Source organism: Prionailurus viverrinus, chromosome F1 (genome assembly GCF_022837055.1).
Source record: "Prionailurus viverrinus isolate Anna chromosome F1, UM_Priviv_1.0, whole genome shotgun sequence".
Classification (NCBI taxonomy): Eukaryota; Metazoa; Chordata; class Mammalia; order Carnivora; family Felidae; genus Prionailurus; species Prionailurus viverrinus.
The window spans coordinates 12,926,448-12,939,071 of record NC_062577.1 but is presented as its reverse complement, the minus strand read 5'-3'; the positions used below and the strand labels follow the sequence as shown (position 1 = coordinate 12,939,071).

The 12,624-nt window shown below is 40.2% G+C and overlaps 1 protein-coding gene and 1 pseudogene across 1 annotated transcript in view; both read left to right on the top strand.

Moving 5' to 3' along the window:
* LOC125155246 (60S ribosomal protein L7a-like) overlaps positions 1 to 7,587 on the top strand; it is a 91,842-nt pseudogene extending 84,255 nt beyond the window's left edge.
* Positions 1 to 12,624, top strand: part of TNFSF4 (TNF superfamily member 4) — a 188,279-nt gene that overhangs the window by 84,233 nt on the left and 91,422 nt on the right. The window lies entirely within an intron of this gene.

Genomic DNA, 12,624 nt, shown 5'->3' with positions numbered 1-12,624 from the left:
GAAATTAAGAGTTGGACACTCAACCAACTGAGCCACTCAGGTGCCCCTCAAATATAATGATTTTAAAATCAACACTAAATTTGGGGCACCTGGGTGGCTCAATCAGCTGCGTGTCCAACTCTTGATTTTGGCTCAGGGCATGATCCCAGGGTCATGGGATTGAGCCATGTGTCAGGCTATGTGCTGAGCATACAGCCTATTTAGGATTCTCTTTCTCTGTCCCTATGCCCCTCTCCACCTCTCTCTGTATCTCTAAAAAAATTTTTTTAATCAACACTGAATTTAATAATTAGTAAAATAATTTAACTTATAATTAATCATTAATTTGATAATAAATGCTTTATATTTTTATTAAAAAATTTTTAGTTGACACACAATGTTACATTAGTTTCAGGTGTACAACATAGTGATTCAACATCTCCATACATTATGCTGTGCTTACTACAATATAGCTATCATGTCACCATAGAATGCTATTACAATATCATTGACTATATTCCCTATGCTGTATTTTTATTCCTGTGATTTATTCATTCCATAACTGGAAGCCTTTATCTCCCACTCCCCTTCACCCATTTTGCCCATTCCCCAACACCCCCTTCCCTCTGACAACCATCAGTTTGTTCTCTGTATTTTTAGGTCTGATTCTGCATTTTGTTTTTTAGACTCTGCATATGGGGAAAGTCATATGGTATTTGTATTTATCAATCTGACTTACTTCAATTAGCATTATACCTTCTAGGCCCATTGGTGGTGTCCCGAATGGCAAGATCTCATCCTTTTTCATGGCTGCATGATGTTCCTGTGTGTGTGTGCATGTGTGTGTGCATGTGTGTGTGTGTGCGTGTGTATCACATATTCTTTACCCATTCATCTATTTTTAATTTTTTTTAATGTTTATTTATTTTTGAGAGAGAGAGAGAGAGAGAGAGACAGAGTGTGAGTGGAGGAGGGGCAGAGAAAGAGGGAGACACAGAATCCAAAGCAGGCTTCAGGCTCTGAGCTGTCAGCACAGAGCCTGATGTGGGGCTCAAACTCATGGATTGTGAGATCATGACCTGAGCCAAAGTCGGATGCTCAACTGACTGACCCACCCAGGTGCCCCTTTACCCATTCATCTATTGATAGACACTTAGAGTGCTTCCATATCTTGGCTATTGTAAATAATGCTGCTATAACTATAGGGGTGCAAATGTTTTTTCAAATTAGTGTTTTCATTTTCTTTGGGTACATACCCAGTACTGGAATTACTGGATCAAAAGGTATTTCTTTTTTTAATATTTTGAGGAGACTCCATACTGCTTTCCACAGTGGCTGCACCAACAGTTCATGAGGGTTCCCTTTCCCCCACATCCTTGCCAAAAATTGTTATTTCTTATCTTTTTTATTTTAGCCATTCTGACAGTTGTGATATCTCATTGTAGTTTTGATTTGTATTTCCCTGAAGATGAATGACGTTTAGCATCTTTTCATGTGTCTGTTGAGCATCTGCACATCTTCTTTGGAAAAATGTCTCTTCAGGTCCTCTGCCCATTTTTAAATCAGATTATTTCTTCTTTTTTGTTTTTTTTTTTAATTTTTTTTAATGTTTATTTTTGAGAGAGAGAGAGAGAGACAGAGCGCGAGCAGGGGAGGTGCAGAGAGAGAGGGAGACACAGAATCCAAAGCTGGCTCCATGCTCTGAGCTGTCAGCACAGAGCCCGACGCGTGGCTCAAACTCACAGACTAAGATCATGACCTGAGCTGAAGTCGGATGCTCAACCGACTGAGCCACCCAGGCACCCCTAGATCAGATTATAAAAGAAGCCTGATTGTGTAGTTTCCATGCAAGTTCTCTGTGTATCTGTTCTCTTCTGTAATTGGTCTGCTCTTAGTTGTGCCAGTAGGAGGAGGGTTTCGGAATTTGTTTTCACTGAAAGGATCATTTCCTAATTAGAGTCAAAGCAGCAAAGGAAGCCTCCATTGAGTTGAGACACAAACGCCCGTGTTGGTTAAAGCATTAAACATACTCTCTCCTTGTCACTAGTCCTGCATAAGAATCAGGATAGGGATGTCACTGTACAATTTAACCATTTTGTGATGGATATAATGACATGAATATCAGGTTTTTAAAAATATTTTTTATTTATATTTGAGAGAAAGAGACAGCACGAGTGGGGGTGGGGGCAGAGAGAAAGGGAGACACAGAATCCGAAGCAGGCTCCAGGCAGCACAGAGCCCGATGTGGGGCTCGAACTCCTGAACCATGAGATCATGACCTGAGCCAAAGTTGGACGCTTAACCAACTGAGCCACCCAGGTGCCCCATGAGTATCAGTTTTATGGTGAATATCATATCTCAAAAGTGGTCCATGGACTGGGGCTGGGCCACCACTATCAGTAGCCAACAAATAGATAAGAACAGAAAATGAGAGTATTTAGAACATAATAAGGGCAATTTGAGAGAGTAATTTTATTCTGTGGAATGTAATAATAAGAAGTTGGGCTGTTTTTTAAGTTATTTTGTTTAGTAACTTATTTTTATCATATTTTTCAAAGGTATTAGATCATGATGGGCTAGGGAAAAAAGGTCCTTTGCCATAGATGGTATGAGAAACACTGATGTACACCACACTTAAATATAGTTAAGTTCTCGGGGCGCCTGGGTGGCACAGTCGGTTAGGCGTCCGACTTCAGCCAGGTCACGATCTCGCAGTCCGTGAGTTCGAGCCCCGCGTCGGGCTCTGGGCCTGGAGCCTGTTTCAGATTCTGTGTCTCCCTCTCTCTCTGCCCTTCCCCCGTTCATGCTCTGTCTCTCTCTGTCCCGAAAATAAATAAAAAACATTGAAAAAAAAATTTTGAAAAAAAAATATAGTTAAGTTCTTGACACACACTTATTTCAACAAATAAATTAATCATCATGTGGTTTTGGCCATAAACGATAAGTTTCCTTCTAGATATTGAATTTCTCATTTGAAAAAGCTCTCTGTTCTGAAACGTCTCATGTTATGTGTGGTAATGAAGAAATTCCTCTGAGTACAAAGATTTTTAGAGAAAACTGATACAATCTTGATAAGCTATTCAGTGACAAACTATATGTTTAAGTAGAAGTAACTTCTTGCCCTTGCCCTTGAAAATTGCCAAGAATCAGTGTGAACGCCAAAAGCAGATTCTCTTTCATCATGAGCCTGTACAATGTACAGTACACTTGGGTGATACACACACACACACACACATATATATATATACACATTTTTTTGCCTTCACATATGTGAATATGATTTCATGGAGTTTTCCAAATCCTTAGTAATCTTTTCCTAAAGCAATAGACTGTGGTTAAATGCAAATAGGTGAATAACTCTGACATGATATTTTTTATCTGATACTCTTTTTTTCTTGATGACAAGATTTTTACATTTAAAGTTTACATTTGGGCGCCTGGGTGGCTCAGTCGGTTAAGCGTCCGACTTCGGCTCAGGTCATGATCTCACAGTCCGTGAGTTCGAGCCCCGCGTCGGGCTGTGTGCTGACTGCTCAGAGCCTGGAGTCTGCTTTGGATTCTGTGTCTCCCTCTCTCTCTTACCCTCCCCCGTTCATACTCTGTCTCTCTCTGTCTCAAAAATAAATAAAAAAAAATAAAGTTTACATTTAAAGGTGATTAGACTTTTATGCTAGAAGAAATATGAATGGAACATTTAATTTATTAAAGCAACTTTTATGGGGATTGAGATAGAGAGGGATTGAAATGCCACATTAATTTTTAAAATCTTTTTACCATTTATTTCCATGCATGTGACTACAGTATATTGAATTTTCAAATATGCTAATTGACCCATTTCAGCAAGTACCCAGGCTGGCCAGAGGTTTTGTTTATCTAAATATTCACGGTTTTAAATAACAACTGAAGGGCACAGAGATGACTTAATCATATATAAAAGATGGAAAACAAGATCATCAACCTCTAACGACCTTGTTTTTGTTCTCATCCCTCATCTTTCATGATCTTTCTCCATTGTTAGATACTGTTGACCACTTCTGTCGTCACTGGGTTGATTCAATCTGCTACCTGCTTCTCCTCATCACCACCTGCCCCGCTCCGTTCTCCTGTCACTTAAGTGTGGGCGTAGCTCATGTCTGGTGCTCAGCCTTCTTCTTGATTGTACCTCACGTGGGAGAGTGTGGCTTTGACTATCAGATGAATGGCTCCTAGAAGGGAATGATGTCTTTCAGCTCTCTCTCTTCCATGTTTCTGTCTACAAATTCAGCATTACAGCATGGCACATGGAATACTGAAATGTTCCCAGTGATCAAATATTAAATAATTCAGCTAATGATTTTCTTCTTTCAATAGTGACAGAGTCTCTATTTTTTGCTTCTCAGACTCTTTGTAGCTAACTTGAAACAAAGCAGAAATGACAGAGGGGAAAAAAAAACACAATTGCTCTTGTTAAAATTAAAATTAAAACTGCCAGTTATTTTAACAGCAAAAGATGGGTTTATTCAGGAATGAAAGAGAATTGCAATCTGGGACAAACAGGCTGTCATAAAACTGTAGGCAAGTCTGGCGGACAAAGGAGAGGTACGCTTTTTTAAGAAGAAAGGGGGCATGTTGAGAAGGCTGTTATGAACTAAAAGTCCATTGCTGTAAACTAAGAGTTTGAAGTGTGGTGGCTTCTCATTGACTGAGCTGTTGTAGGGGTGGGGAGATGGGGGTGGGTGGTGGAGTAGGGAATGAGGAAAGTATCTCTTCTTCTGGCTGGAATAGTAGAGTTGTATCCATGTACAAGGTCAAGTCTGGGCAAGGTCAAATCTGGCTCTTCCTGTTGGGTCTGTAATTGACTATGAGCGTAGTTCATGAGAGCTCCCCTTGCTGAAACTTCCTGACTCCATTTTAATGAGGTTTCCTACTACTAATTTTCACTTTCTCAAGGAGCTTAAATTCCAGTAGTGCATGCACAGAATGAAATAAGTTCCATATCAGAAGTATGCACAATGGACGTGCTGTGGGAACACAGACTAGGAAGTTGGATACAATCAAATGGTGGGCATTAAGGCTGAGGAAAGTGTAGGTGGGGGCAATAGCATATACAGCCTAATGGAGACTTAGCAAGTGTTCTTTTGGTTCAATAGGCTGAGAAATGAATCAAAATTAAGAGCTCAAGAATGGGAAGAAGGATGTAAAGCAAAAATCAGTAAGCAGACAGGCCAGTAAATTTTAGAGTTGTTATTAAGATTATAACACAATGAAAATGTAAACAATATTTCTTAGAAGATAAGATATATAAAGTAAGAAAAAACAGAATAATTGTTTGGATCAGAGAGCTCAGTTAAAACTAGTAAGATAGGTAGGGGAGAGGTTGTCGTATTTCACAGGTGGAAATCATGATTGATTTTTATACAGAAATATGGGTTCAGATGTATTTATTATGATAACTATTATGTAAAGATGACAATAGTATAAATAGGGCATATGACCAGTAAGTTCTAGAAAACAAGAAAAAGCTAATACAAGTCAATGCAGCAAAAGATAGGATTATAAAGAAGGGAAATAGCAAGAAGTATAAAAATAGCATACAAGATGATAGTAGTATACTATACTACTAAGTATACTTAGTATACTTAGCATACTAAGCATATTGCTTAGAATAATTAATATGAGTGCTCCAAGTGTCCCTATTATAAGACTAAGACTCCTGGGCTGGCCTTCAAACGCAAAATCCAAATATTGCTATTTACATACTACAGATACACTTAAACCTGAATGACCAGATAGTTCAGAATAAGGACATTTAGCTTCCACGCTAAAAAGTGTGTGTAATATGTGAAGAGAAAAGATATGTTTTCTGTGATTAATATGTAAAGAGAAGTATTGATAGTCTATAAAAATGTGCTGAATTCTAGGAGAGATTATTTAAAGGGAGTATGGTCTTTTAAAAGAAAGAAAAACCCAGAGAAGATCAAAAGTGAGATAATTTCTTGAAAATCAGATCAGTCTTGTACCTTCTTAGAAAACTTAAGATCTATGAGAGAGATGCTAAAATATGCTGTCTCAATGAACGTGTTACTGCTTCAGAGACACAAAATTAGAGGTATTTTTGTATGAGATCTGATGTTCCAAAGTGATTCTGAAGTAAAGTGGGTATGGTACACACATAGTTGAAAACAAAACTCAATTTTCCGATGAATGAGTGAGTTGCTAATAACTAAAAATGTTAAAAGGTTTTATCTTGTGTTCCTAATGAATTCTTTATTGTCTTTGAATTTTCTATTAACATGCTAAGTATTCAAAATATCTGTATTTAGGAAATCACATAAAATTGAAGGCAATGGCTCTCTCCTCCGCCCATCGAAGATGCCAAAAGGAAAGAAGGCTAAGGGGAAGAAGGTGGCCCTGGCCCCTGCTGTTGTGAAGAAGCAGGAGGCCAAGAAGGTGGTCAATCCCCTGTTTGAGAAAAGGCCCAAGAATTTTGGCATTAGACAGGACATCCAGCCCAAAAGTGACCTTACCTGCTCTGTCAAATGGCCCCACTACCTCCGGCTGCAGTGGCAAAGGGCTATTCTCTATCAGTGTCTGCCTCCCAGATTAACCAGTTCACCCAGTTCTTGGACCACCAAACATCTCTCAGCTGCTTAAGCTGGCCCACAGGAAGAGACCAGAGACAAAGGAAGAGAAGAAGCACAGATCGTTGGCCTGGGCTGAGAAGAAAGCTGCCAGCAAAGGGGATGTCCCCACCAAGAGGCCTCCTGCCCTTCAAGCTGTGGTTAACGCTGTCACCACCTTGATGGAAAACAAGAAGGCTCAGCTGGTGGTGATTGCATATGGTGTGGATCCCATTGAGCTGGCTGTCTTCCTGCTTGCCCTGTGTCGTCATATGGGGGTTCCCTGTGGCATCATACAGGGGAAGACTAGGCTGGGGCATCTGGTTCACTGGAAGACCTGCACCACTGTCACCTTCACACAAATTAACTCAGAAGACAAAGGGGTTCTGGCTAAGCTGGTGGAAGCCAGCAGGGCCAGTGACAATGACAGATATGATGAGATAGCCTGTCACTGGGGAGGCAACATCAGGGTCCAAAGTCAGTGGCTCGCATTGCCAAGTCGGAGAAGGCAAAGGGTAAAGACTGGTCACCAAATTGGGCTAAGTGGACGCTGTTGAGTTTTCTGTACATAAAAGTCATAAAAAGTTCTCTTTCGGCCAATGTCAAAAAAATTGAAGGCAAATGATAAACCAGAAGGAAAAAAAAAACCTGTATAATGGACAGCAAACGGATACCGCTAAAGTATTCAGCTCTCTCACGTAGAGGGATCCACTTTCTCTTCTTCACCGAATCCCTGCACGGGCCATCAAAGTAGCATTTTCAACCATGTGGTAGAAAAGGAAGGGAATTTCCACCCTAAAATCTGTCCTACTCAAAGCTTCAGTGAGATTGAGATTGAGAGAAAGAATTGATCATGAAGGGGTACCACTTACACAGGCTGACTCTCTGTGCTGGTGATTGGGGGCTGAAACTCATGGTTCATAAGTACCAGCCCTGTGTCAGGCTCTGTGCTGACAGCTCAGAGCCTGGAGCCTGCTTTGGATTCTGTGTCTCCTCTCTCTGCCCCTCCCCCACTCACACTCTATCTGTCTCTCAAAAATAAACATTAAAAAAAAAAGGAATTGCTTTCTTTATTATTATTATTTTTTTAATTCCTGAACTAACTTTCAGGACTTGTGCCTTGGAAGAAAGCTAGGCTTACCTGGAGTATATCTCACCTGGAGGAAAGTGTTAATTCCAGCTAAGATGTTGTCGAGTCTTCAAGCCCTGTGCCTGAGGGTCTAGATCCCCCCCTAGGAAGGGGAACTATCTACAAAGCTCATCTTTGTAATTTTGCTGGGGGCCTTGTGAGGATGTGTATTTCAGCCCTTTCTGGGTTCTTTTCTCTTTTAGATCTTCCTACCCCAGAGCCCCGCATGTATTTTAGGGTCCTTTTCTCCTAGGGGAGACATTGTCCCCTGAATTAAGAGGCCTATGGTTTATGCACACAACTGGGCGGTGGGGGGGGGTTGAGGGGGGGGGGACCGGTGTGAAGTCTGATTAATTCAGGAGTGAGGTACTAGCAGGCATTAGCATTTGGCCTCTAAATTCCCCCAATTATCTTTGTCAGTATGGAAGCTGATATTTTGATTTGATTTCTGTATTTGGAGTCTTTATCTGCCATTTCCTCATGATTAGATTTAGGTTATGCAGTCTTAGCAGACATAACCACATTGTTGAGGTTTTGTCCTCAATACCTCAACAGTATATAATTTGACCTAGCATAAAGTAAATAGTTACTATATCTCACCTTACTCATATTTTTTATGACAAAGAATTTCTCAACTTTTTTTTTTAAAAAGTAGTCCATGAATTGATTTAATAAACAAAATTTGATTTACTTAGCATTTTATGTGGGAGTGTGTTTGTCTCAAAGTTGATGATGAAATATAAAACAGAAGTCAGGTTGCTCAAGACTGACCATTCCAAGCGGCGAGTAATAAGATGGTGTCCTCGGACCCAGTGAGGATGATTCATGGAGACCATCTGGAGGGTTTTCATGTGTTCCTTCAAGTGGGAGGGATGCAGGGACTAGCAGCTGACCCACAACCACAGAGTCTAAAGGTGAGCGTCACTGGCCTGAGCTCCACTGACTTGTAGCAGAACAAGGGAAGGTGGCCCTGCGGGAATCCACCACAACTTCTGGCCGCTGGTGTGACAAGGGATGCTTGAACTCCCCATGAACCCGTGAGGCCCCACAGGAGGGAATCCTACTGGGTTGTTCCGAATGGGACTCCACACAAAGGGACTGACCCAACGGATGGGTGGGCTATAAGAAACCAGTGGCTAAAGAGGAAGTTGTAAGTGGCCAGCTGGAGGAGGCATGGTGTACGTCAAAGGAACCGTAGGCGAGAGATTTCCAGTGATGGAAGTTGTCTCTGAAAAAGCCACAAAACCACTCCAAGAAAGAAAGAATTGACATTTACAACATCCCTCACAGAGAGGTTATCTCTGCCAGAGTATAACTAGCTGTACTGTAACTGTACTTTTATTTACCCTGACTTCTTTTCACTCACCTTATTCCAATCCCTGAGAGGTCCCAAGGCCTCAGCTAGGGAGTGAAGGAGACGGTAGAATAAGAGGTAGATACGAATCTAAGCACCCCCATTTTGTTTTTCATTACCAGCTTCCAAGCGTGCAGTAGGCCAGAGCCCCCAGAAGGAAGAAGTTTTAAATTTGATGAGAATAGAATTTTGGTTACTATGCTTTAATAGATTTTTTTAATAGTAGAAAAAGGGATACTATGTTTCATTGACTCTAAGATGCTATTGATGATAAGATGCTCCATTATTTTATTTATATACAACTAAGAAAGGAAAAAAAAACAACCCCTCCAATTGTGATTATACGATGACATTAAGACTCAGAGATGAGATGTTAAAATGGAAAGGTATGCTCATTTTAGGCCAGATAAAATATAGTAGTATTTTACTGTTTGAGAGTGATTGGAAAAACTATGAGGTCTGCTTGAGATTTCATTTAAGGGAGGGTAAATGAATTAATTATTCAGGATTCAAAGGGGGACAGTGGTGATAAAAAGTAAAGTTTATTCCTGCCTGTACCCTACAGTGTCTGACTGGCTCAATAACCTGGTTTAAGAATGTAATTTCTCAATCTAATTTCTAGCACACAAACACACATGAGTTAAAGTTGTCTTTCACAGAAGCTTGAACAGAAAAGAGTATCCAGGTACTTGAAGGCTTGTTTTAAGGTTCACATTCTCCAAATGAAATATGTCTAATCCTGCTCCAGAAGAGAAGAACACACTCCCTGAACACTAATGTATGTGCTAAATTTTCTTGGTTGGAGTTAAAATTTGGAATACATAGAAATGATGAAATACTTGAGATGTTCTCATAGTTTACAAGGAATGACAGGAAAGAGTTAGATGTTATGCTCTCATTAACAGAGCTGATAATATGTGGAGGTTCATAGTATTACTAAAATATCATCTGGCCTCCCCACGCCTCAGCTGTCTAGATAAACTAAACCACCCACTTGTAAGGTCTGTAGAAGTCCGAAGAATTTCCTTTTGCTTTCATCAATTCCTGGAGAATTATGTCTCACAGTCCCCTCAGGCTCTGGTTCTCATGGGCATCCGTCTGGATTTGAAACTGGATTCCTGTGGTGGTTTTAAAATATGTCAATGAATTCTCTGACCCTCCCCTCTTCAAGAGATGATACTTAGTTCCTCTCCCCTTAAGTGTGATTTGGACTAAATGACTTACTTCTAATGAAATACATGTGGTGGATGTGACATTGTGTGACTTCTGAGATTAGGTCATAAGGCTAATTAGGCTTCCTCCTTGCCCTCTCTCTTGCTGTGGAGGGAGTAGCTCCCATGTCGGGAGGATACTTGAGTAGCCCTCTAGAGAGAGAGGTTCATGTGGTAAGGAATAGAAGCTTGGAAGTGAAAGTCAGTTCTTTGGCAATTTACCGAGGGCAAGGGACATTTTAGAAGGTAAGGTCAGAGTTTGTATTTATAGTTCTGTCAGCAGTAATTATACCCAGGCTTACAGTCAATTTTCCCCAACAATACTTAATACCTTAATAAAGTATATAGAGCAGTAGCTTTATAAAAATAAAGTATTAATAAAGTATAATACTTAAATCTTTAAAAGAAACTTTTCATTCATGAGCAACTGGGTCTTTTCACTCTTGGGTTCTCCTCATTTTGAACCATTATCTTCAGCCCAGGAGATCTTTCTATATCATTTATCTGATCATGCTGTCCTCCAGTTAAAGAACACATCCATATCCCACCGACTCCCACTGCCTCCAGGGTGAAGTCCAAAGTCCTTTACGTGGTTTATAAGCATTCTAAGTACTTCCACGATGTAAGATTGTGGTCACTTCTCTGGCCCATGGGATATTGACTTTGAGCCTCAGGCAATAAAGATTTTATTTTTCACAAGTTCTGTATGAAGCAGAAGACTCCATAACTTTTACCTGAAGACCTTTTTTGTTCTAGAAATGAATGCTTATTTTTTTTGTCAGTATTTCTTACATACATGGAATTAGTGGACCAAGTGGCCAAAGCTTCTGGGAAAGAAAGAAATGACTGTTTTCGCACCTATATAGTAGGACCTACTAAAACTGTGTGGGAACTTCAAACTGGACAGGAGAATAAAAAAAAAAACAACTGGTGGAACAATATGTTCCATCTCTGAAAAGATTGTATTAAATTCCTAAACAAAGATAAAGGAAATAATACTTATGGTATATCCACTACGTAGCTATTGAAAAGAAAAAGGTAGATCTATCTTATTGACTTGAGACACTGTCTATCATAAAGAGTGAGAAAAAATGGTTAGAGAACAGTATGTACAGAATGGTCACAAGCAGGTAAAAGTTTATGCATGCATAAACAAATACAGTGTAGACAGTAACTATGTCAAGCTGTTAATGATTGTCTCTGGATTATGAGGCGAGTTTGTGGGGGTACTGTCTATATTATTCACTTCTGAATTTTTAAAAGTGTATAAAAATGTATCCTTTTATAATTTAAAAAGACAGTTCTGTTTTATAAAGATCAAGGACCACAACTAGAAACTTTAAGTTAACATCTTTGTCTTCACATAGACTCTCATTCAAATCCTCCTAGAATGATGAAAGGTTTGATGTCAGAATTTTTATGTATGTATGTATGTATGTTTATTTATTTTTGAGAGAAAGAGACAGAGCGTGAGCAGGGGAGGGGCAGAGAGAGGGAGACACAGAATCTGAAGCAGGCTCCAGGCTCTGAGCTGTCAGCACAGAGCCCGACGCGGGGCTGGAACCCACAAACTGTGAGATCCTGACCTGAGCTGAAGTTGGACACTCAACCAACTAAGCCATCCAGGTGCCCTGGTGTCAGGGTTTACACACATCTTGGAACCCTATTCCAAAGGTATCTTTCATTAGCTCATTAGTGATGAAAACACTGTAACTGTTATTAAAGTCTTCCCCATGGCGAACCTCATGTTGCTCCACATACATTTCCCCCCAGAGTTCAACTGGGAAAAAAAATAAAGAGTTGATAATTCTCCTTTATTTAAAAAATGACTGAGTGATTAAAAATTTTCTTTTTCATAGCATGTTTGTCTCCTCCCAAATTTCTTGCCCTTGATCATTTCTTGGAAGCAACAGGGTGAAAATGAAGAGTGTGGGGTTTGAAATGGGTGGAGCCTGTTGTCTCCATTTACCAGTAGGCTCCCTGTGGGAAAGCCATTCCCTTAAACTCTCTGGACTTCAGTTTCCTCATTTATAAAGTGGGACGAGGGTGGCTGAGAGGGTCATAGGAAATGATGAAAGTGAGTGTGGATAAACAGTAGCTTCTTACAAATATGCTGCTTGACCCTTCGCTTCCTCCTTCCCCCTTCTCTCCTTGCTCTTTTCTTACCACAGTCCGAAGAAGTCTGTAGGTATCAGTATCCTTTTCTGGAAAACAGAATGAAAATGATCCCTGCTCTTCTGTACTTCAAAGGCTCGCTTTTGTAAGACCCAGCTGGGCAGATGCCTGTGAAGAATGTGGTAAGGAATAGGGTCTGAATGGCAGCTACATTTGTGTATTTGTATGTTTTTGCCC